Here is a 26,777-nt window from a genome sequence, read left to right on the forward strand (position 1 = left end):
ATAATGGACAATTTATATGATCATGTAAGAAATGATTTTTATACATCAATTTTTCTTTGAAAGATTCTTAAAATAAAACTGCACTTTTAGTTGATGTAAAAAAGCCTGTGTTTAGAAGGTATATTTAAGTTGTTTTGCTCAAAGTATTTGTCAGTGTCCCATTTTATTATGCTTCTTGAAATAGCAAGAATGTGAAAAATGATAGAGGTGGAATTCCACTCTGGTTTATAGAGCTTGTCTTTCACATAAATATGCTTCATAAAGGAGAAAAATATTTGTAAGACTACGCTCAAAAAGTGAATAAAACATGGATTTGTATTAAATCATTAGAATATATAACAGATATCGTCATGTATTAATATGCTGTCTATTATATCCATGTAAATGTCTTCTATTCTCTGGGGCAAAACTTATAGTTACGTTTTCTCTTCACAAATGGCAGTAGTTCAATTTCAAGGTGATTTAAAACTACAGTTTTGCACATTGAGCCACTACTCAGCTCAAAAATCTCCAACGACATAGTGAGTAAAATCCAAAAGTCTTATCATAAGCTCTGTTCTATCTCACCAAAAGACTATTATTTTAAGACCTTTGATATAACTTTTGTCATAACTTTTGTCTGAAAGTTTCTTCCCACAATGTGTCTGTTAGCTTTGTTGTGTAACAAAGTGTTCTAAAACATGGTGTTAAAAGCAACATGCGTCTATCAACTCACAACTATGCAGATCAAAAATTTGGCCTGGGGTAAACTATGCGATTCTTCCATTAGCTAAATTTACTCATGTGTTGCATTCAGCTGCCATGTGCTGGGGATGGGGGTGGGGATAGATAATCTAGAAAGATATTATTAGGATCTATTAATTTTAATGCACATGGTCTTTCATTCTCCAGCAGGCAATCTGAGGCTTGTTCACAAGGACCCTTGTTAAAATTTCAGAGAGAGAGATAGAAAGAGAGAGAGGAGAGAGAGAGTAAAATTATAGAGACCTCTTAAAGCCCAGGCTCAAAACCTGCACAATATTACCTGGTTGTATGTTATGTTTCAAAGTAAGTGACAAAGAATAGGAAAAAAGACTCTATCTATTCATGGGAAGATCTGGAATGTCAATTTCAAAGAAATGTGGCTAGAGGAGGAGAGTTAGGGTATCTTTCCAAACAATTGCCATAATAGCTATGTGGTATCTTAACTTCCTTCAGGGCTCTGTTTTTGGGTCACCTTGACATAAAGGCTTGTCCCCATCAGCTTGTAATAATGAGACTCTGATGGAGAATAGCTAAGGGAAATTGAAGTGATTTCATGAGGATGAATAACACTGTTATGTTCTGGAAATCTGCAGATAAGTCTGGGGGGCATTATGTGGATGTCAGAGAGCTGGGATAAGAAAAGAGATGAAGCCTGGGGAAGCCTGCATGAAGTCAATGGAGTATGCCTGGGTGAGGAAACAGAGGAATTGTGGGGAACAATTTCACTTGCTTTTGATTTGGCCCTAGGTTGTTGTTCTACACCTCAAGACCTGGGGGGGATTGATTATCATTTGGGGTAATGAAAAGAGTGAATAAAGAGTGGTAATAGGTATATGTTATTTAAGGGACCACCTCCAGCTATGAGTGTGAGTATATACTTGTCAGGAGTAGTAAGGGGGAAAATCAATTGCATTCTTTAATTTTTACTCAGATGATGACTCTTCAATCAACATTCTATAAAAATATTTTAAATTAACATAAAAAGTTACAAAGTTCTTGTTAATCTTCTACTAAAAACAGTACAGCTAGGTAGAAGGAAATGGTACTAAGTAGATGGAAAAGTTAGAAAAGGTGAAAACAAGGTATTATATAAATTAGTAGAGCATAGAACTCCACATCTCTATTAGAGGGATGTAGTAAGCATAGGCTTTTGCTAAGCATAGGCAAAGTGATGAGGAGCGAGGAAGAATTTATTGCTGCTTTGTGACAATGTATTTCATAATCACATCCCTTTATATTCTTCTACTGCTATGTGTGAGTGCACATGCATAAAAGAATTGAACCAGATTGATGGGAATTGAGGGGTAAATAAACATGGCATGTGGACAGAAAATGGTGGTTCAATGAGACATTCCTTTTCACTTGTCCTTGGAATGGTGTAATTAAAAGTTAAAACTTTAAAGAAGAAAAATGAATTCTTAAGATAACACCGACGTGTATCTCTTACAAATGCAACTTTGAATACAGGAGATAGTTTTAATTCCTTCCTGACACATCTGTTTTCAAGAAGATTGTTTCACAGTAAGAGGGATGCAGTTTGTGCAGCTGCAGGACCAGAATATAACATTGTGGGACTCATGAGCAAGAAACCTACATCTTCAAAATCCTTCTTTGTTCAGAGAAAAAGAGACACAGAACAATTCTGTAGCTACTGCATGTTCTTCACTGAGTGCTCCTTTGAAGTTGCTGGTTGTGGTAACCATTAATATGGGCTTCTTGGATCTCCTTAATTGACTTATGACTTAATTAACTGATGTCTCTGAATCTACCACTACGCTTATGAGGTGGCCAGACATCCAACACAACGTTCTCGGTCACCGATGGAGCAGAGCCTCGGTACAAGGAAGATCCATTCCTGTGAGACACAAACTCCTCTGACAAGCGACTTTAGCTCATGGACTCTCCTTTGAGCTCGGCTGAACTTTCTTAGAAATGCACTGCAGTCTAAGTTTCTTTATATGAATCTTCTCTTCCTTCCCTCTCTCTTTCACAGGGAGCAGATTTTCATCTCTAATGGCTCTTTAGTCTCCTCTGGTTCCCCTTCCATTTTTTTTGTCATAGTCATTTTCCTTGATAAATCATTGGGGTGGTTCTGGAACACAGGCAGTATGGGGAGGTACTAGAACTGGCTCACTGTACAGTTTGGGTATTTGTCCTTTCCAAATCTCATGTTTAAATTTGATCCCCAATTGTGGAGGCGGAGCCTGGTGGGTACTGTTTTGGCCATAGGGATGGGTCCTTCATGAATGTCTTGGTGCCCATCCACATGGTAATGTGTGAGTTCTGACTCTATTAGTTCACGTGAGAGCTGGTTGTTTAAAGGAACCTGACATCTCTCTTGCTCCCTCACTTGCCATGTGACACACCTGCTCCCCTTTCACCTTCTGCCATGAGTAAAAGATTCCTGAGGTTGAGTAGATGTTATTCTTGTATAGCCTGCAGAACTGTGAGCCAAATAAACTTCTTCATGAATTACCCAGCCTCAGGTATTCCTTTATGGCAATGCAAAGTGGACCAACACACCCACTGATTGCCTGGTAGGAAAAACAAAACAAACAAAACAAAAAGCACATTCTATTCTGAGTGGTACATGAGACAAAGGAAATCCCTGGCCTATTTGTTACATATTTGCTAAAGAGTCCACAGGAGGTGACCTGGGGAAATAACCCAGTGGAGAGGAGTGCCCTTGCTGGTGTAATGAATGAAAGATGCAGAGAAACAAATCCTACAGAAACTGTGAAGGTGCTTGGGTTGTGCTTAAGTTGTACTGATGTTCTACCTAGGACTAACACAATACTGGGAGCCACTGAAAAGCAGTCAAAGACTAAATGTGAAAGGCAGAGGATTTCTTTGGTAACATGCAATTAAGTCTGTACCTCCTGCAGTGCAATGGTGGAAACAACTGAGCAACAAATACAGTATTTGAAGGAGTTGAAGAGTTGCAGAGATGTTTAAAGGCTTGGCCAAGAGAGATCTGTTTTCTAAGTTCAGGGTTCTGACTGAGAAAACCCACAACCCAGACATGTGGGATGGAGACATCCCCTGAGGATATTGGCTAGTATCCTGGGATCCTTATGCTCCAGAGGATGGGAGATACCTTTTATAAAGATTCGTGGACCTATCCTTTCAGTGAAGTTTGTAAAGGTTCAATGGTCAGGGGCATGGCAAGATAACCTCTAAAAGGAAGAAATGGTGGGATCTTGCATTCCCTGTCACATAGAAATGTGCAATCACAGAGCCAGGCAGACCTTTTAGGGTTATGGAGGCAAAATGTTTCAACACACAGGAATACTGTTACTTCGCAGAAACCAGATGACATGGAATACAGCTAGTGGTGAATGGAGCTTTCAGTAGGAAAGGGCTCCAACAGGTCCAGGATTTGGTGTAAGCAGCTCTGGCCTTTGGCATGGCAGAACCAATGGTGTTGGAGGTGACAGTGGTGGACAAAGATGCTGTTTGAGTCTCACATCAAGGCTTCATGGGGGAATTACTGTCCAAGCCCTAAGAATGCTGGAGAAAGGTCGTGCCATCTTCAGCAGAGTATTGTACATCTTTTAAAAAATGGTTCCTGGCGGTCGGGTGTAGTGACTCACGCCTGTAATCCCAGCACTTTGGGAGGCGGAGGCAGGCAGATCATGAGGTCAAGAGATTGAGACCATCCTGGCCAACATGGTGAAACCCTATCTCTACTAAAAATACAAAAATTAGCTGGGTGTGGTGGCATGCGCCTGTAGTCCCAGCTACTTGGGAGACTGAGGCAGGAGAATCACTTGAACCCAGCAGGCGGAGGTTGCAGTGAGCTAAGACCACGGCATTGCACTCCAGCTTGGATGACAGAGCAAGAATTCGTCTAAAAAAAAAAAAAGGCTCCTGGCATGTTAAAGGGCCCCTGATAGACACAAAATGCTTGGTCACTGATCACAAAGTGACAGTGGGTCTGGATCTGTCCATTATGTGTTGAGTTCTGGCTGACCCACCTACTCAAAAGTTGCCTAGGCCCCACAGCCATCCCTCATAAGATAGAAATAAAGAAATCTGTCTCTAAGATGGAGCTTCAGCAGGAGCAGTAGGCATGAGGAAATCTCGTGAGTACCTAGCCCAGACCTTCATTCCACTCCCCAAAATTTCACTAGTTCTCTTCCCCCATCTTGTACTTATGTCTATATGTAGGTTTTTGTTGTTGTTGTTGTTGTTGTTTCACAACCAGCTGAAAGAAGAGAAAAAAAAAAAAAACTCAATTTATATATGGGTCAGTTTGATTCATGGCTATAAACCAAACACGGTCAGTATTACAGCCACATTTAGGTACGATGTTAAAATACAGTGGAGAAGAAAAACTTTCTCCATGTTGGAGACGCAAAGTAGTGCACTTTCTCGTTCTTTTGGTGGGGGAGGAAAAGTGACCTGAGATGAGAATGCATACAGGTTCCTGAGCAGTGGTCAATGGCCTAGCTGCCTGCTCATCAGCTTGGAATGTAAAGGTCTGGTGTAGAGGCATGTGAATGAACATGGTAATGCACTCAAAGTGGAAAGAATTTTGTGCCACTGTGTTAGACAGAATAATGGCTGCCAAATATAACAATGTTCTGAGAGCCTGGAACCTCTGAATGTTATTTTATATGACAAAAGTGACTTTCACAGATTTAAGGATTTTGAAATAGGAAGATTATCGTTAATTACCCAGGGAGCCCTAAATGCAACCACAAGTGTCCTTATAAGAGGAGAGCAAAGAGAGATTTGATTACAGAAGAGGAGAAGGTGATAGGACAGTGAAAAAAGTGAAATGTTGGAAGATACCAAGTTGGTGGCTTTGAAGGTGGAGGAAAGGACCATGGGGCTAGGAATCCAAGGAATGTGGCCAGAAGCTGGAAAAGGCAAGGAAACTGCTTCTCCTTTAGAGCCTCCAGGAGTAACTAGCCCTGGCAACACTTTGTAAGAGCTTTCTAAGACTCATGTCAGACTTCTCACGCTCCCCTAAAGCATAAGGGAGTAAATTTGTTTTAAGTCACTCATTTTATGGTAATTTTTCAGAGGAGCATTAGTAAATTAATATAGTCATAGTTTATCACCTGCCAGAAAATGTCTACTATGGAAGCAAGCCTACAGACAAATGTCTACTGAGCAACCAAGTGGGCAATGTGACTTGGCCAGTGAGTGTTTGCCAGCCTTTGTTATAAGATGCCCCCAAACTGGTGCTGTGGATTCACAAGTGGAGTTTCCATGCTAGCAAGGATGAGAGCGATGCACGGACTCAATGGCATGGACTCCCACTTACCAAGGCTGATATAGATACTGCTGTCTTTGAATGTCCAACTGATCTACATGGAGACCAACACTGGGCCTCTTATATAGCACTATTCCTTGGGAAAACCAAGCATCCACTCTGTAGCAGATTGACTAAATTAGGTTCCTTTTCATCCTGGGGCCCTTGGCTCTGTCTCACAAGAATGGATACCTATTCTGGGTATAGGTTTGCCATTCCTGTCTGCAAACATCATTATATAGGGGTCTGGAATGTCTGATCAATAGATTGCAATGCTGTTCTATAAGACCTTTTTTCAATGATTTCAGCTTTCCTTCATGGTGTTCAGACCTGGACCTTAGTGGTCAGACAGCTCTTCAGCCTCCATTGACTCCCTTCCCATTTCCCTACACAATTCTTATTCTCCAGTAATTCTTTGACACATTTATTCCCAGCTTCGTGTCTGCCTCTTGAAGGATGTAAAGTAACACAACAGCTGTGAAATATGAGCCTCTTAGGAGGTGAAGGTTAGACAGCCTTTGTGCTACACAGTGGGATTTTTATTTTACTGGCATAATGCAGAGAAATGGGGAAATAACCTAAGGTTCTGCAGCAAAGAGCAGAGGTAGGTGTTAAGGATTGGCATCAAGGATTGACATCGTTTGTGCTACTGTGTTACCATAGCACAAATGCAGCCTGGTGTGGGCACAGAAGGCACAGAAAAGAAAGACTCATCTTACGTTAGAGCCGCTTTGATTTTGGAAATTGTGTGTGTCAAGCTAGCTCAAGGAATTTTTTACAGCTATGGGAAAGCAGATTTTTGTTACATAAATCTGGCGTCTTCCACTGGTTATGATATAGTGCTACAGACTAATCTCTGAGTAATCCAGTGGATGGAAAGGAAACAGTATTGAATTCGTATTGGAGGGAATCTATGGTGAATGCTGTCACTACCAGAAGATAACTATTCTGGACTGCATTGTTTGCGTATGTAAGTTGTTTTGGTAAAATACAGCCTTGTGCCAGTACACAGAATGGTTGAAGTGGGGCTCATGTGAAAGTTCATTACTCACGACCATGACCCTTAGAACTACTAATGGCTCTTCTTATTTGGTGAATGTATATTTTTATTCTATGTCTACCTTCACTAGACACAGACCTATAAACAGTACATTCAAGTTTTCTTTTGGAAGACTGCTTATCAAGGACTTTTGGATTTATACTATTATAACATTGATCAAGTTGCCTGGTTTTGTAACTTGCTGACATACAAAGATAGTTTGAAATCATCAGCCAATGCTTGATCTACCAATGCTAGATCTAATTTGGGCCTGTGTCTACTCACGTTTAAAGTACATGAACGTATCCGATGTTCGAGCTTTCTGCTTCTGGTATGAAAATTTATATTATTAAATGGAGAAATTGTTCAAATATAAAACATTAATGGATTTTAGGAATTATCATTCCACAAGGTAACTTATGGCATGTAATTGTTGGGTCTTATGAAGCCTTTTAATTTTTTTTTCAATTTTAATCCTTATTTCACAATCTTAATACTCCTGCCATCCTTGTAACTTCAGGTGTTGTTATAAAATATACAGTGCTATTTGTATTTATGCTTTATGAATTTGCATAATAATATTGTGCAAAATATGTCCTTTAGTTTCTTTCAATGAGCGGTGATTTTTATTATCTAAGTATGTCACTTGGCACATACTGAGTTTGCAGCTTTTAATTGCTTAGTAATAATCCATACTATCTCTTTAGCCTACTTTTTTTATCCTTTTCCTCAGTCATATGTTCCCAGAATACTGAGGTCTTGTAATTCCTCCCACCCCAAATAATCATGCAGGAAAAACTGTCATTCATGTTTCCTCAGGGGCCCTTGACTACACTTCCAGATATAGATGTGTCGTTGGGTCTAAAATTATTTAATTTTTGTAAATACTATCATATTTTCTCCAGATCATCTTCGCATTATACTTCTTTCAGTAGTATACAAGTTTTGCTGTTTTCCTTAATTTCTTTTCCAATATATGGCTTAGTCCAACTTTCTAAATTTTGTCAACCTGAAGATCTCTTATTGATTATTTAATTTGTGTTGTCTCATCAAAAATAAATGTTCACATCTTATCATATACTTATTAATCATGTCATTGCCTGTTTATAGTCTGTCATGTTTTTCTTTCAGTTTCCTGTATTTTGCAAATTGCTTCTTTTTTTCCCTAAAAATTAATCCCTTGAAACTTCAGATATTGTAAGTATTTTTTCCCATCCTTATATCCCTCTGCTAACTTTTCTCAGATGTCTTTTGTTTAAGTGAAATCCTTTGTTGATGGAATCAAAATCACAAGTTTGGCTTATGTGCATCTTTTTTTTTTTTTAGGATTTCTCTCCACCAAACTGCAAGTACCTCTTCTCTGCATTTTCTCCTGATCAATATATAGTTTTACCTTTCACATTCATATTATAATGCACTTAAAATCTACTTTTAGTCATTGTACAAGACAGGCTTCATTTTCAGTGTTCTCAATTAAGTGAGATATCTACTAAAATAGTGTCTCACATCCTCATTTACTGCTGGTGCTAATTTTACCACATATGAAGTGTCTATGTATACCTTGGACTCTCTCTGAGCATTTTATTTTCTTCCATTAATTTATTTGCCTCGTCTCATTGTTCCTTATTGTATTATAGTATGCTTAGGCCTCTGGTCGGAAATTCCCCACAAATTTAAAGAAATCTCCTAAAATTTGAAGAAAGTCCCTCAACTTGTTAAGCAGGTTAACGTTACACTGTGGTAATGAACAACTGTCTGATCCTTCAGTGCCAGAAAAACAACGGTTTAGTTCTGTTCATGAGGCACACCCACCTTTCAATTCATAGGGATTCTTTCATTCTACCAGTTGGAAGTGACAATGATGGATGATATGCCATGATTTTCATAATGCTCTCAACCTGAACAGGTGCTTCCACATCACCATGGCAAGGGAAAACAATGCCAGTGACAAATGGACTGTCAATCAGATGCTAGAGCCCCAAAGTGGCATATGTATCTTTTGTTCTCATTTTATTGGCTATGCTTAGTCACACGATTATATGTAACAACAGGAAATGGGGAAGTGTATTAGTCAGGGTTCTCTAGGGGGACAGAACTAACAGGATAGATGTATATATGAAGGGGAGTTTATTGAGAAGTATTGACTCACGCAATCACAAGGTGAAGTCCCATAATAGATCGTCTGCAAGCTGAAGAACAAGGAAGACAGTCTGAGAACCAAAACCTGAAAACTAGAAAAGCCAATAGTGCAGCTTTCAGTCTGTGGCCAAAGGCCTGAGAGTCCCTGGCAAATCACTGGTGTTAAGTCCAAGAGTTTAAAAACCGAAGAACTTGAAATCTAGTGTTCAAGGCCAGGAAGCATCCGGCACGCGGGAAAGATGAAGACCAGAAGGCTCAGCCAGTCTGCTCTTTCCAACTTCTTCTCCCTGCTTTATGCTAGCCACGCTGGCAGCTGATTAGGTGGTGCCCACCCAGTTGAGGGGGGGGGTCTGCCTCTCCCAGCCCACTGACTCAAATGTTAATCTCCTTTGGCAGCACCCTCACAGACACACCCAGGAATGATACTTCGCATCCTTCAATCCCATCAAGTTGACACTCAATATTAATCATCACAGGAAGTATATGTGTCTAAAAATGTCTAAAAATGTCCTGAAGCAGCGGGAAAGCTGTTCTAGTTTCTGTGTGCAGCTGATTTAACTGCTTATAGAATGTATCCTTACCTAATATATTTATAACTAGGATTTATCAAGTTTTAGAAAAACATCTTTAGAGATTTAGATTGTCAGCACTGAATTTTTGAGCAAATCAACCAATTTTGAAAAATCAGGTACTAAAATGTTGAATTATTCCATTTAAAGCCGAAGTGTGGAATTCCATTTTTTTGGATGTTCTTTATGCTTCCTAACAGATCTTTATAATTTTGTTATTTCTGCAAATACTATCTTATTTTCTACTATGTATTTGATTGATTATATATGGTGTTCAGAAATACAGTTGATGTTTATGTTTGATAAGTTTCATTTTGAATGTTAATAATTTGTTAATGTGTCTATTTTCTATATATATTATCATACCATAGGCAAGTGATGAGGACCTTTATCTTTACATTTTCTTAATATTTTTAGTTTTTCTTATCTTAGTATATTAACAATGTTATCTTGTCTTATGCAACACAGGATCTGTAATATTGGCTATCCTTGTTTCTGACATTATAGAGTATTTGACTAAGTTTCTACATTAAAATTGTTGGAGAGCTTTTGTATATAACCTATGCTAGTTTTCCCTCTTTCAATTAGTGTTCAATAATTATTTTCTACTATATAAGAGAGGGTAGATTATTGTCCTGTCAGTACCTGTTGAGATGTCATGTTTATAGGAACAAGGCAAATAGTGTTTTTGTTTAGAAATAAAAGGGCATTTGTAAGGAAGCAAAGGTTGTTCATTTTTGGCAATTTGTGTGTGTGTGTTTTTTTAATTCCTATGTTAAAACACTTTCTATTCAGGAGTCTTTTAGAAAATTTGTTTCAACGCATTGTTGGTATTGAAACCCCTGGATAATTTTAAAAACTGCTTTTATTAGCATTTAGATGAATATAGCTTATAAAGTATGTTAAAAGAAAGAACATAAATCAATGAGATGAATATGAAAATATTAGAGATATGCTTACAAGAAAAAGAACATTACAACTATTAAGGATAGAAATATTAAGATTTTGGAGATTGGGGAATACAGTTCGTTCATCAGTATTATTACAAACTTTTTCAATTACTTTTTATTTGGTTTCTTGTTTATATAGGGTTATTTGATTGGAATGACTATCAAACTTTAATAAGGGGTTAATGATGTAATAGGAAAAGTACTAATAAACAAATTACCAGAAAAAAAAAATTCCTTAAACTTAAAACTTTATTAAACTAATATAGTCTTTTTTTTTTTGTTTTTTTTTTTTTTTTTTTGTAGAGACAGGGTCTCAGTATGTTGTCCAGGCTGGTTTCAAACTCTCGGCCTCAAGAGATCCTCCTGTCTCTGCTTCTCAAACCCCTGGGATTATAAGTGTGAGCCATTGTGCATGGCCTGACATATTATAATAGGCTTTATTGAGAACTCTTTTTAATATTAATAATGTACATACATGAGATTTGGAAACAATATATTTGACCATTCATTCTTTTTTTAAAACATTTGATTGCTTTAGCACATCAGCTCAAATCACTCCATTTGATTGCTTTAAAGTAACGACTTCAGTACTTTGCTTTATATTACAAAAATAAAAATGCATTGCTTTTGGAAGATCGTCTATACATATTATATTTCCACTTGATGGATACATGCTGATTGGTTGGAGAAAAATTTAGTTTCTATATTTTACTTGTGCACTTCATTTTCCCCCATGCATTCTTTATCAATATAAATATTTATGTTGTTTATATATACATATAATCATACAAGATTGAGAATATAAATTTAGGTCTCTTTACATATTATGTATGTATACCATATATCATACACATATGGTGTTATATATGCATAAAATGTTATATAAAATATACAATATGTACATAATATATGTAAAACTAAATTTATATTCTCAATGCCTTTGGATCTATTGAGATGATAATATTTACTTTTTCCGTCTGAAAAATGGTAATTGATATAACATCAAACATTCATAATCATACTTTAAATGTCATTCTAACACCTCTTCCTACTTCTAATACTATGACCTTCTAGCAGGAACTCCAGAGCCCAATTGTGGGTTCAAGTCTTGACTCTGTCATTCATTTTGCTACGAGACCTTAGTTAGGCTATTAACTTCTTTATATTTCAGTGTCCTTATCCTAACAATGAAGATGACGGTAATTATTTTTCTCATGGGATTGTGGAAAGAAAGGAATAAGGCAGAACCTCAAAGCTCTCTTAAGGAGTAACCTTACCAACACCCTGATTTCAAATTTCTAGTCCCCAGATATCTGAGACAGTAAATTTGTTATTTTAAGTCACCTAGTTTGTGGTACTTTGTTACAGCAGCCCTAGAAAACTAATCTGCCATGTAACTATATATTAAGTGTAAAACTATACTCACATGTTTTAGTTTAATTTTATTTACTTATTTATTTTTGGATATGTAGTCTCGCTCTGTCACTTAGGCTGGAGTGTAATGGTGTGATCTTGGTTCACTGCAACCTCCGCCTCCCAAATTCAAGCAATTCTCCTGCCTCAGCCTGCAGCTGGGACTACAGGCACACGTCGCCATGCTCAGCTAATTTTTTGTATTTAGTAGAGACGGGGTTTCACCATGTCACCCAGGCTGGTCTCGAACTCCTGAGCTCAGGCAATCTGCCCTCCTCAGCCTCCCAAAGTGCTAGGATTACAGGCATGAGCCGCCACGCCCAGCTATAATATTTAAATATGTAATGTAAGCTGTGGCTGTGTTTTTGATGCAAAAATATTTGAGATAAAAATGTATAGATATATGGAGTTGAAATTATGTGGTGGTTTAGCTGCCAACTTATAGACACGTAAAAAATCATTTTTAGTTCAACCATTGTGGAAAACAGTGTGGCGATTCCTCAAGGATCTAGAACTAGAAATACCATTTGACCCAGTCATCTCATTACTGGGGATATACCCAAAGGATTATAAGTCATGCTGCCATAAAGACACATGCACATGTATGTTTATTGCGGCACTATTCACAATAGCAAAGACTTGGAATCAACCCAAATGTCCATCAGTGACAGACTGGATTAAGAAAATGTGGCACATACACACCATGGAATACTATGCAGCCATAAAAAAGGACGAGTTCATGTCCTTTGTGGGGACATGGATGCAGCTGGAAACCATCATTCTCAGCAAACTATCGCAAGAACAAAAAACCAAATACTGCATGTTCTCACTCATAGGTGGGAATTGAACAATGAAATCACTTGGACACAGGAAGGGGAGCATCACACACCAGGTCCTATCGTGGGGAGGGGGTGGGGGGAGCGATAGCATTAGGAGATATACCTAATGTAAATGACGAGTTAATGGGTGCAGCACACCAACGTGGCACATGTATACATATGTAACAAACCTGCACATTGTGCACATGTACCCTAGAACTTGAAGTATAATAAAAAAATCATTTTTAATTACAATTCTCAAAAAAATAAACAACAAAAATACAAATATTTAAGCCACATGCATGTAATACATTTTAATCATGGCTTTGAGCTTATTTGTAATCATAATGAAATGCCTGTAGCAAATTTAGGAAGGAATCATAATCTTTCAATAAAACTCTATCTAAAATGTGTGAACTGAAGTTCATTCTCAGCAGGACTGCTATAAAGAACACAGTGCGAGTTCATGAATGCTAATGACATTAATTCTACTCTAAGACTATTTAAAGAGATACAAATGGAATAAAAAATTTATGTGCATTCATTGATGTGCACATATATTCCAAGAGAAGAAAAACTATTAATTATGTACTTTTATAGAATGGAGCTATTAAAGTGCTGCAGTTCATTCAGAATAACTAATGTATATCCCTAAAAGAATATTTTATATCTACAATAACATGATTAATGCAAGTATAATGAATACCAGGTTAATTAATAATATCTGGCAATTTATATCAAATTGTTATCAGTCACATTTTAATGATGCATTAATTATAATTAAATAATTACAAAAATTATTGAAGGGCATATGACACACTTTACATCAATTTATTTCATTAGGAGCCACAGTAGTCAAGTAAAGCAGACAATTAATAATGAACATTGAGTTTTTAAATGTTTAACAAACCTTTTATTATTGTAGATCCAATTTTTATGATATGTTCAGGTTTCAGAGGAGGAATTATTTTCATCCCAGTGGGATATTAATTTAACCAGCATATACTTAATGTATAATGTGAGATGATCACTGCAAAGTGAACATTGATTTCAGAATTCAGCCCAACATTTCTAATATTTTTCCTAAATCTGAATTAAGTTATACGTTAGAGAACCATAGATTAAAAACTCAAAGCAACTTAAAAACATAGACTAAACAATGAAGTCATTATATATGTGATTTCGATTGTTGGAAAATGTCCTGAGAAAAGAGACGAAAGGAAGAAAAATATTTTTCTTTATTTTCAAAGGAGAAATAAAGCCTCTCATTTATTTGCTTGTTTGCTTGAGACAGGGTCTAGCTCTGTCACCCAGGCTGGTGTGCAGTGGCGAGATCATAGCTCACTGCAGCCTCAAACTCCCTGGCTCAAGTGATCCTCCCACCTCAGTGCCCTGAGTAGCTGGGACCCCAGGTGTGCACCACCACACCTGGCTGATTTTTTTTACTTTTAGTAGAGAAGAGGTCTCACTGTATCTTGAACTCCTGGGCTCAAACCATCCTCCCACCTCGGCCTCCCAGAGTGCTGGAATTACAGGTGTGAGTCACTTCTCCTGGCCCTGACTTTATTTCCATGAAATATGAAATTGTCCCTCACCTCCAGTGTGTAATAGGCAATTTTGTGTGTCACCTTTCAGTTTCCACTGTCCTCTCAAACAACCCAGGTCCGTGCTTAGTTTCATAAGCCGTTCTAATTGTCAATCTCTGCTGAAACCAGAGCCCCACTCTACCCCTCCACCGAGGTCCCTGCCTGTAAGTATGTAAAGGGACTGGGAAAATAAAGAGAGCTACATGAGCCAAAGTTAAATACCGCTTTACATGGATTTGTCTCTTTTACCCTGTTGCTTTTAAATTGTGTAATACCTGGTATCGTGTGATAGCTTCTGGTTTCGCTTCTGATAGCTTCTGGTTTCGCTTCAGCATTCAGAGTCTTTCTCTTTTTAAGAAGACCACAATGTCAGAATAAATTTGACATTTGAGAAAAATTAAAATAACAGTAAAAGCTGCTAATATTTATTAAAAGCTTACTATCTGCCAGGGACATACATATTAAGTGCCCAGGGTCACTCACCCAGACAGGGACAGAGCTGAAATATGAATCCATGTACTTCAAGGTCTTTGTTTTAAATCTAAGAACAAAAAGTTCTCAGATTCTATTAAGTGCTAAGAGACCTCATAATTCTTGCCTCTTTTTTCAAGAATATTTATTTCTTAATAATAATGCAGATAAGTTGCCTGTGAATTAAGTATTGAAAACACAACTTCACTTTCCTTACTCAGAAACAGAAATTCCAGAGTCATTAAATAATTTTCAAACCTGCAACATTTCTGAATAATCATTGCTTTATGTATGGCTGAGCACATGGTCACAGAAAACGACACTCGTAGGAACACAGATAACTCTGAAAGGGAGGTCTCACATCTTTGGAAGTAGAAACCTGACCTCTGGAGCTGAAACACACGCCATATTTTGTGAAGGAAAAAAGTGAGTAAAGATGAAAATTTTTGAAAACGTTAATTGGAATATAATATCTTTAAATTTGAAGGAATCTATGCCTTTGAGAAGCTCATAAATTATAAGGAAAATAGTATGGTATAATGGAAATAGCTCAAAAACCATTGTCAACTACTCTTGAGTTAAATCTCAGCTCCTCCACTCTCTGCTTTCCTGAACTGGGATAAAATAATTAATTTCTTGATTGATCTTCAGTTTCCTCATCTGAAAAATATGGACAGCTATACAAATACATATACATATAAAGGTACATCATATACATGTATAACTGATAGGTAGTACCTGATAGGTAGTTTTTTGTACTCAATCATATATCTATATATACACATACATATATATATATACACACATACATATTTATATATATAATTCTTTTTCTCCAGAGAACCCTGAAAATACAAATGATTTTTCCATATTATCATCTCTTCTTCTTTTTTTTTCTTTTTCAGTAAGTAAACGTCAACTGTCTGAAGATTTAATAAAATGAAATTAGTGGGACTCCCTACTGTCTGCTGACCTCTTCTAAAACTGCTATTACTTATACTGAGCTGACTGTTTGCCAGGGATTCTTCTAACTGCTTTACTTGTACTTATTTATGTAATTTTGCAATGGCCTTACCTAGCCTTTCATGCTAGGTACTAGTATTACTATCCCGGTGTTAACATTGTAGTCCTCAATGTATTATCAGCTGTTATACTACCAGAGTTGTATGCAAAGAAGGAGTAAAGCCTGTTTTTGCCTTTTATTTTTTAATCACCTGTGATTTTTCTACTTGGATTCTAATGTTTTTCCTAATTTTTGCTTTCTTGGCCTGCTCTTTACAGCCTGAGAGGAAAGCTACTAATTATTTTCTGCTCTTTGCCTACACTATGTGGGATTCTCATGGAGTCGATCTTTTTCTCATGTTAATGTGATCTGCACACCTATATGTACTGAATTTGTGACATACGATTTCATTAATTAATTCAACAAGTATTTGATGAAAACCGAGCCAGGCATTCTGCTTTAAGCAGGGTAAGCAAATCATAGAATGGTGTATAAACCTTTGCCCAGTGGATTCTAGCGTGGCGGTGAAAATAGACATTAGTCAAATGATCACAAAATAATCGTTTTGCCTAAGATATGCAGCAGAAAAACTGTAGGATGTCCATATTAGTGGACTGACCCTGTGTAGGAACTTGTTTAACATTCGAATCACTGGACTGGGAGGGGCCGACCCACCCTCAATCTGGGTGGGCACCATCCAATCAGCATAGCTAGCATAAAGCAGGCAGAAGTTGTAAACAGCAGACTGGCTGAGTCTTCCAGCCTTCATCTTTCTCTCATGCTGGATGCTTCCTGTCCTCGAACATCAGACTCCAAGTTTTTCAGCTTTTGGACTTTTGGACTTACACCATTGATTTGCCGGGGGCTCTAGGGCCTTTGGCCAGAGACTGAAGGCCACACTGTTGGGTTCCCTGCTTTTGAGGTTTTGGGGCTCATACTAGCTTCCTTGCTCCTCAGCTTGCAGATGGCCTGTGTGGGACTTTACCTTGTGATCTCTTGAGTCAATATTCCTTAATAAACTCCCCTTCACATGTACATATATCCGATAAGTTCTGTCCCCTTGGAGAACCCTGGCTAATACAGTGCTGATTAGAATTGAGAAATGACCTTTGCATTCATCAAAATGAAGGTCGACGCTGATTTTAGTCTGTTTTTTCAAAGAGAAATGGTGACAGAAGGCAATGGTAGAGTTTTGAACAGAGAGTGCTGTGTAATGAGACTGCTGGTATGATTATTTTTCCTTTACTGAAGCATATATTTAAATCTAAGCAAATACATATATATTTGCTTATATTTAATCATATATTAAATATAAGTATATATACTTAATATATGCTTAAATATATGTAAGTATATAAATACGTATATATGCTTATATTTAAATATAAGCTAATATATGTGTATTTGCTTAGATTTAAATATATGCTTAAGTAAAGGAAAAATAATCATACCAGCAGTCCAAGGAATATTGGAAGGTAGCTTAAGGGAAACTTAAATGTCCAGAGCAACATTCCCTAAAATGTGTCCCACAGAATGTTAATGGAGATTATTAGGGGATAAAGGGGTTCAGTCAGTAACCAAAAACGTTTGGAAAAGATGGGGTTAAAAATAGTTAAACATATTTCTTTTTTTTTTCTTTTTTATTTTTTGAGGCAGAGTCTCTCTTTGTTACCCAGGCTGGAGTGTACAGGATTTCTGCAGTCTCGACCTTCTGGGCTCAAGTGGTCCTCCCAGTTCAGTCTGCCGAGTAGCTGGCACTACACATGCGGGCCACCAGACCTGGGTAATATTTTTATCTTTTTGTAGCAGTGGGGTTTCACCATGTTGCCCAGTCTGTTCTCAAACTCCTGGGTTCCAGTGATCTCCTGCTTCAAGTCTCCCAAAGTGCTGGGATTACAGGTGTGAGCCACTGCATCCAGCCTTAAATATATTTCTTTACTCAGCTCCTCTCAACTTTTAATAGACAAATGCAATTTTTAATATTTAACGGAGGAATATAGTATATAGAGTCTCCTAAATTGTTTTACCTAGATTTAAAAGACCATTATTTTATTTTTGTGGGTTGCTTTTTAATTCTTTTTTTTCTTGATGATTTGGGTTTTAATTTTGTTTTTATTGCACCTGACAAAATACAGTTATCTGATGGTCCCTCAATTTTATGTTATTTTAATAAAATAAATTAAATTTAGGTGTAATGGCTGTTACCTCCTTTTAAAGTAATTCTGAGCTCACAATTTGAATGTCCCATTTGTTCACCCTCTTCAGGAGCAGAATTCAAGAACAGGAAATGTGCCCAGAGCCTAGGCTGGGAATGAATTTGTAATTTAACCTTTGTATTCTTTGTAACCCTCTACTGAAGAGTTAAGTATAAAAATTAAGCAGAAAGTATTCTAAACTCAGCTAATAGGTTAAGTAATGCATTCTATAAAATATTTGGTAGCTACAGCTTTTAAAAAACAAAAACAAAAACAAAAATAGATAAATTCCAGCTTGGAACAAGCCAGTGCTAGTTCCCAAGGTTGTGCTCACCCTTCAGTTAAAATCAAAATGACTACAAGACTTGCCATCAGCTCTCTTCAGGACCACTGCTGGGTCAGAATCAGAAACCTTGGGTGCAGTGACATTTTTACAAAATTTCAAATCAAAGCCAGGCTTTGCAGATAATAGATCGCTTGAGTACGAACCACACATTATGTAAGTGCACCTATATTTTGAGTTCTTAATACAATTACCCTGATGGGCATGAACCCACAGGTGAGAGCAGAGGTTTGGTTCCCCTGGAGGGCCCTGACTGGAGGCCCCAGCACCAACCAGAGAGGAGGGCCAGACTGCTACCCAGTACTGTACCTCCTGTTCCTTCAAGAGCCTCCCTAAGGGAGAAAAAGATGTATACTTCCACTTTGTTTGCTGCACATGTGGCAACAAGATTGCTACGCTGATTTGGGACACTTGCAAGAACTCGAAAAAAATGACCACCCTTAAAGCCCTAGAAAAAAGTTGTATGTTAACAGCTATGCTGCACTCACTTTGCATTGTGTGTTCTTGAAAGCTCTATATAAATCAAAATTTTGACCACACACTAAATACACTAGAGAAATACACTATAGAGGAATCCTTTTATAGGGTTGAAGAATCCTTTGGTAAGAAAAATATGCTGCATTAGGGGCAGCTGCAAGTTTACTATTTCTGGGGAAGAAAAGATCAAAGATAAGAGCCAAGTTTGTTTTTTAAAGCAGTCAATCCAAACAAACAGTCTGGGTGGTTGTTACCCCTGAGGGGCTTGAGGTGTAACTATATCAGCTATAAAAACTGTCCCGACCCGCAGGACAGTCGAACGGGCCCTGGAAGGGGGATTGGGAATGGAGGAGACAAGAAAACACGAGAAATGGAGACAAGACAAATAGCCAGATCACGTCTCGTTTAATAATGGTGGTGCGATGCCTTATATAGGCTGACAGGGGAAGCGGTTGGGCCAGGGCGGTGACAGGGGGGCCGGTCTTCTCAAATTACAATTGCGCATGCGCCGTGGGTTTGTAATGTTCCCGGGCGCGGGATCGCACCTGCGCCGTAGGCTGCATATCTTTCTGGGCGCGAAAAGGTTTGGGCGCGCGCGGGAAAGGTTTGGGCGCGCGCGGGAAAGGTTTGGGCGCGCGCAGGAAAGGTTTAGGCGCGCGCGGGAAAGGTTTTAGGCGCGCGCGGGAACAGGTTATAATGAAGAACCCGGAAATGTGCCATTTTGTCTCCGCTTTGCGGAGATCAAGCAACAGAGGTCGGCTAACTCCGGGCCTCATGGCTCCGGACAAAAACAGCAATTCCATACACTTATTAGGTTACTTTGTATCCTTCACTCTTCCCCATGGCTGTAATAATGGAGAGTGAATGAGACTAAGGCTAAGCCCAACTCCACTCAAATCCAAGCCATACACCACCTTGGCTGCAGTACAGGGAAGCTCTGCACACCCTGGCTTGGGAAAGTTTTGGCTGATGGAGCCCAAGATGCAGGGCAACCATCTACTCTTTAAGGTTCTGATGACTCCACTCCAGAAAGGTGCATGAAGAGGTCCCCGAGCTCTGTCATGTCGACATCTTCATTGTTGGGGACATGCCGGCTTTCTCGGTTCTCGATGAAATCCCAGAGCCGCACTGAATTAAAGAACCTCACAGAGCCTTGAGAACTGAGCTGCTTCCAAAGTTTTTCAGGCTCTTCTAGCCGCCCATCAGGGTAAGCATGGCGATAAAGACATTTGCTTCCAAATGGGCAGGTCCCCTTGCCTTGCTCAAAGTATTTACAGGCTTTTTTTCCCTATCGCCGGTTTGAAAGCTTCAATCAACTCGTTCTTTTTATTCTGATCTTCCACCCAATACACACTTAGAATTACAAACTCTGATATCACACGGCATTCTGGACAAGACTTAATGATTGGGTTTTAAACTGTTTGGCACACCGCCACTGCCGGATGCAGGACAATCAGTACGTGTGATTGCAGTTGGAGAGAATCCCAAATCTCCTCTCGGAAGCAGAGGCTTTCTCCAGGATCACTTCCATGCAGATGCTGCACACTTTGTCCTGGCTTGCCTGGAAGGCAAAGGCCTTTTCCATCTCGTGTTCGAATGTCAACATGCAGATCTTTTTGTGAGCCTTCCTCTGCTCTGGGTCGAAGGGGTGCAAGACTCGCAGCCTACAGATTTCACACACCTCCCCATGCAGGTAGACACAGGCATCCCCAAACCGGCACTCCCCAGCAGCTGCGTAGGGGCACAGCTGCTGCTCGTTGCTGTAGGAGCTGCTGGCCTCCACGTCATCAAGGCCACTCCTGATGGCATCCAGGTAGGAATGCGGCTTCATCTCGGGGCTGGGTTGGGGGTCGCTGCAGCTGCCTGGATTACTCACCATGCTCGGCTGAGTCTTTCCTTCAGCCATGCCAGAGAGATTTCGGTCTCTAAGAACCAATGTTCTCTTTTCACGCTTCCCGGGTTCATGTGAGTTAGTTTTCACAATGGACGCAGTGACCTCAGAAGGAGGGTGAGGATTGTGGAAAGCTGGGGAGGGCACACTGTGGGCCATGGTGCCGACAGCACCTCCAGCTGCAGCAGAGGGCCTCGTGTGGTCATATCTGCAGCGAGTTCCATAGGCACAGTGGCCCTTCTGATAGTACTTGCAGATGGTGGACGGCTTGCTGTTGGCCAAGTCATGTGAGAACAGGCACTGACTTCCTTTCCGACACCCACCATGCATAAAATACCTGCAAGCGACCTGCTTGGTGCTCATGGTGGCGGGGCTGAAGGACCGTTGTCGTGCCGCCGCCTCTCGCAGCCGCTGCCGCCTCGGCCTTGCTTTTTAATTATTAGACTGTATTTTTAGGGCAGTTTTGGTTTACAAAATAACTGAGCATAAAGTACAGAGTTTACATATAATTTCCTACCCAGTTTTGCCTATTATCAACGCTTTGCATTAGTGTGGTACATTTATTACAATAGATGAAGCAGTATTGGTGTAATAGTTTTAACTAAAGTCCATAGTTTACATAAACATTCACATTCTGTGCTGTACAATCCTATGGGTTTTGACAAGTGACCAATATTACGTATTCACCATCACAGTCTGCGGAATACTTGTACTGAGTTAAACATCCCTTTTCTCCACATCTACTCATCCTTTCCTCTCTCCTCCCAATCCCTGGTAACAACTGGTATTTTTCCACTGATATTTTTACTGTCTCTGTACATTTGCCTTTTCTGGAATTCTGGAATGTCTTATAGTGGAATTATACAGCGTGTATCATTTTCACAATTAACACTTTCACTTAGCAAATATCCATTTAGGATTTCCCCCATGTATTTTTTGGCTTGACAGCTTATTTTATCTTGAAATAATATTCCATCGCATCAATATACCTCAATTTGTTTATTCATTCTCCTGTTGAAGGATATGTTGGTTGCTTCCAATTTTTGGCTATCAAGAATAAAGCTACTCTAAACATTGATGTGTAGGTTTTTGTGTGGATTTATGGTTTTAGTTTATTTGGGTAAATACCTACGAGAACAACTGCTAGATCATATGGTAAGACTAAGTTTAGCTTTGTAAGAAACTGCCAGATTGTCTTCCCAAGTTATCCATAGGATTTTGCATTTCCACCAGCAACGAATGAGAGTCTCTGTTGCTCTACATTGTTGTTAACACTTGGTATAATCAGTGTTTGGAATTTTAGCCATTCTGATAATTGGCGTGTAATGGTATCTCATTGTTTTAACTCGCAAATACTTAATGACATATGATGCTGACATTTTTTCATATGTTTATTTCTATCTATATGTTTTCTTTGGTGAGGTGTTCATTCAGATGTTTGCCCACCTTTTAACTGGGTTGTTCTTTTCTTATTATTGAGTTTTAAGAGTTCTTAGTATGTTTTGGATTCAAGTCCTTGGTGACATATGTGTTTGGAAATATTTTCTCCCAGTATGTAACTTGTTTTTGCATTGTATTAACTGTTGAGGTTTTAAAATAATTAAATACAAATATAAAATTTTAATTCCCCATATTTATTTATTTTTACTCTGTACTAGCTGTAAACTCATGCACATTTCACTTCAATTCAGAATTAATAGGCACCTTTAAAATGACACATACTTAGTGTTTTGCACTTTTGCTTTCACCAGATAGGGAACTAGAAGGGAGAATGACTTTGCTCTTTCAGGCTATGATACTAGTGGCTGCTCTATATTGCCTGGATCATTACAGATTATATATCGGAATAAGTTGCATATTCTTTTATTTAATCTTTAATTTAATCTTCACAATGACCCTAAAAATTAGAGATTATTATCTAGATTTGCAGAAATACAAAATGAATTGTGAAAATTTAAATAATTTGCCTAGAATTAAAATTTTAGGAATGGGCATGCCTCAGCTTTTAGCTAATCTCTGTGTGCCTTCAAAGCCCATTTTCTTTCTTTTTTTCCTCTCTCTCTTTTATTCTGTTTTGTTTTTATTTTTTTTTCTGCATTACACACATGCACAGAAGAAGAGTGGAGTCAATGCAAGACAGATTCCTTAAAAGTGGCCAGGAGCGTGACTCCCCCAGAAATTACATTTATATGCAAATAAGAGTGAAGAAAATTATTATACCATTGCCTAAATCAATTGCTCTCAAAATGTAGTCCTCAAACCACCACGGCAGCATTACCTACAAACTTGTTAAAAATTTAATTTTTTACTATTTTTTTCTGAGTGTGTGTGTGAGAGACAGAAACACTAAGATGTACTCTCTTAGCATATTTTAAGTAACATTATTGTTAACCAGAGTTATCATTACATCTCTAGAATTTATCCATTATTGTTAACCACAGTTACATTAAATCTCTTGAATTTATCCATATTATAACCAAAAGTTTGCACCCTTTAACTCTCTCCCTATTCCTCCCACCTCTATTACCTGGCAATCACCATTCTAGTCTCTGTTTCTATGAGTTCGACCTTTTTAAGATTCAAAATGAAAGTGATATAATGCACTATCTTTCTGTGTCCCCTGGCTTATTTGACTTAGCATAAGGTACTGTATCAGGATGATTCCAACAATAAATTTTTCCTGAAATTAATTTGAGAACTATTTTTGAAGGAAAGTACATTGTGATTAGCTGGTATAGAAGTCGTTGTCAGCAGTCACCAGCTCCAATAATAAAAGTAAATCCTTGTTTACATATCTAATGCCTTAATTTACTTGAACCATTGTTTCCTCCTATTGTCTAGAGAATATAATAATTAAATAGATAGTACATGGAAAATGGTGGCACATTCTTTTATCATTGTAAGAATTTCATAAATTATGGATATTCCTGCTACTACTAACACCATTATCATCATTCTTTCTTTAATTTTAATTTCAATTATTAGGTTTTGTTACTTGCAGAATGTGAGATATTGAGCAAATCAGGTACCTTCTGGTTTACCTCTGGTTTCTTAGGAGTAAAATTGGAATTACGATAAATATTTTTTCACAAATTCTCTTATTATTTCCAATAGATAATTCATGTCTTTTCCTTCAAAAATAGTTCTCAAATGAATATCAGTAAAAATTCATTGTAGAAATCATCCTGGTACAGTACATTATGCTAAGAGAAATAAGCTAAGTGACACAGAAAGATATTCCCTTTTATCACTTTTATGCGGAATCTATTTTTACCTATTTGGTAAGTAACTTAGTGCAATGGCAGACACAAGGTCTGTGCTCAGTAAAGGTAGTTTATCTCCTCTCTCTTCCTTGAAGGGTATTTACCTTAAGCTTCTGACCGTCTGCGAGGTGTGTATATGATCTGATTACTGATACTGAAGAGTTCACTTCTCCTCTCCCTGGTTTCTGGAACATAATATATTTCGTTGACATTTCAAGGTGGTAAATGATCTCTGTTCAGATGAGATAAAATATATTTGTTGATTTTACACAGAGACCAGGATAGATTCTTGGATTAAAAAAAAAGACAAAAAAATTTGCACCCCATTTGTGTAATCTGTAAAAGACCACATTCTAGCAGATGATGTCTGTTCCTAATTTGGTAGACAACAAAAGGAAGGAAACAAAAATTATTTAACAGAATAAAGGTATTAATGGAAAGAAAAAGACTTACTAACATAAGATGGAACATATTCCTGCACTTCTAAGATGTAGTTTATAGACAGAAATGAAAATCTCTTCTGCAAATAACTGTTTATGCTGTTCATAAGTAACAATTTGTTCACTCAAATCTTCCTGGTTTCAGTCTGACCCCTCAGTCTGTAGACTTTAATCATTTTCAGAGTTTGATGATAGGGTCTAAGTTAAAGTGTTCTCTCTAGATTCCAGGATGATTTTCATCTTTTTAAATTTAAACTTATTTCTTTCTCTTCTCTTTCCCATACCGTTTTGCACAGTATGCTAAAACACAAGGTCACTTTTAGTCTCAGTTTCATTATCTTTCCTATCTCTCAAGGATCAAAAGTGTAAAAGAAAGATAAGTGAGAAACAAGACGAAATTGAACTCTTTGGTCTGTGTAAGATAAGGGGAAAACGAAAAAAACATCTATTGGTTAAAAGAGATAGACTAAAGATTTTTCAGATAAAACTATGAGTCAAATTTTATACCAAATTTCTCTCTCTCTCTCTCTCTCTCTATATATATATACACACATATATATACATATACTTTATTGGTGCTCAAATGCAGAGCTTTAATTGAATTGAACAGTGACCTAGTACATGCTTCAATCTGTCTAAAAGCAGAACCAAAATATAAAATTCATGTTGTCTCTTAAATTCACTCTTCTACTCTGCTTGTTTCCCACAGGATCAGCCCTCTCAAAGCCAGTGCCCTCCTCATTGTCTGTCATTCAGCTTTCCTCTGCCGCTTTAAAGCTAGAATCAGTAAGCTGTTGTATTAGAGGAATCGTGGCTGTGCAGTGTATTTGCTTGTGCGCCAGGGTTAAATATTGCCTGGCTGTCAAATATGTTCCATAACCTTCACTGTGTTTGCTCCTCAGGCTTTAAAAATTGCCAGAGATAATCAACTTCAGAATGAATTTTCAATGTCTACACAATAATGATTGATCTCCAAGACAATTTATTGTTATTACTGATTTGCTGAGTAAGATTATGGCCCATAGTCATAGCTGAGGTAATTAACCTCAGACAAACGCCAATTCTTATGAGTTTGGTAAAAACATCTCTGTGAGGATTTCAATGTGATGTTTTCAAGTTGATTTTGGGGTGTGAGGGTGGCTGTTGGCAGTATGTGCCACAGTCTTTTCCTCAACCATTCTCTTGCTGCTTCAGAGAGTATTTTAAAAACAGTAAAATTGGCCGGGCGCCGTGGCTCACGCATGTAATCCCAGCACTTTGGGAGGCCAAAGCGGGTGGATCACTTGAGGCCAAGAGTTTGAGGCCAGCCTGGTCAACACGGTGAAACCCTGTCTCTACCAAACATACAAAAAATTAGCTGGGGGTGGTGGTGGGCACCTGTAATCCCAGCTACTCAGGAGGGTGAGGCAGGAGAATCACCTGAACCCAGGAGGCGGAGGTTGCAATGAGCCAAGATCACGCCATTGCACTCCAGCTTGAGCAACAAGAGCAAAACTCCATCTCAAACAAACAAATAAACACAATAAAATCACTCAACATTAGAGAAATTATATTTTTTGTCTTAAATTTTCTTAAAAGTTCATATTTAAATTAATGAGAAATCCTGATATAATTTTTTAAATAAAAATGTTTAATGGATGGTAAATACTAGTCATCTGATCATATCCTTCCTGTGTGATTTCAATTCTTGCTTTAATTTCAGCTGTAGTTCAAAAACCAAAGTTTCAAAATTTCATCCTCGCTTTGTGTAACCAGATTACTTCCTCAATTATTCCAGAATTCCAAGATGGAGAGTAAGAGAGCAATCCTAGGCTGCCTAGTTTTTGGTAGTCTGGGAAAAAGTTTATTTTGAAGTTCTGCTCGATGTTCACCCATCAGTTATTGTCCTAATAATTTCTTATAATTATAATTTTGTATTTATGTCTATAAAAATATGTGACTTCTTCTAAAAATGTTTTCTATAATCCAACTGAGTTTTCTAGATACTGTTTTAATTACCTTCTTCCCTTCAATATGAAACTTATCAAAAAGATGGTCCAATACTTTGTATTACTTTTTATCTTTCATTCACACCTGATATGTTGTTGCTTTTCTTTCCCTTTTTTTTTTTTTTTTTTTAACTTTCACCATTCTCTCAAACTATTTTTGTGAAGATTGAAAATATTTTCCTAGT

At 37.9% G+C, this 26,777-nt stretch overlaps 1 pseudogene across 1 annotated transcript; it reads right to left on the minus strand.

Annotated features, from left to right (window-relative positions):
- Positions 1–19,808: 19,808 nt before the first annotated feature.
- LOC111553690 lies at positions 19,809–21,270 on the minus strand (annotated as a pseudogene). The gene has a single exon (XR_002735036.3). The product of XR_002735036.3 is annotated as a probable E3 ubiquitin-protein ligase makorin-2 pseudogene (transcript).
- Between the last annotated feature and the right edge of the window lie 5,507 nt (positions 21,271–26,777).

The sequence above is a fragment of the Piliocolobus tephrosceles genome, chromosome 3 (genome assembly GCF_002776525.5).
Source record: "Piliocolobus tephrosceles isolate RC106 chromosome 3, ASM277652v3, whole genome shotgun sequence".
NCBI classification, from domain to species: Eukaryota; Metazoa; Chordata; class Mammalia; order Primates; family Cercopithecidae; genus Piliocolobus; species Piliocolobus tephrosceles.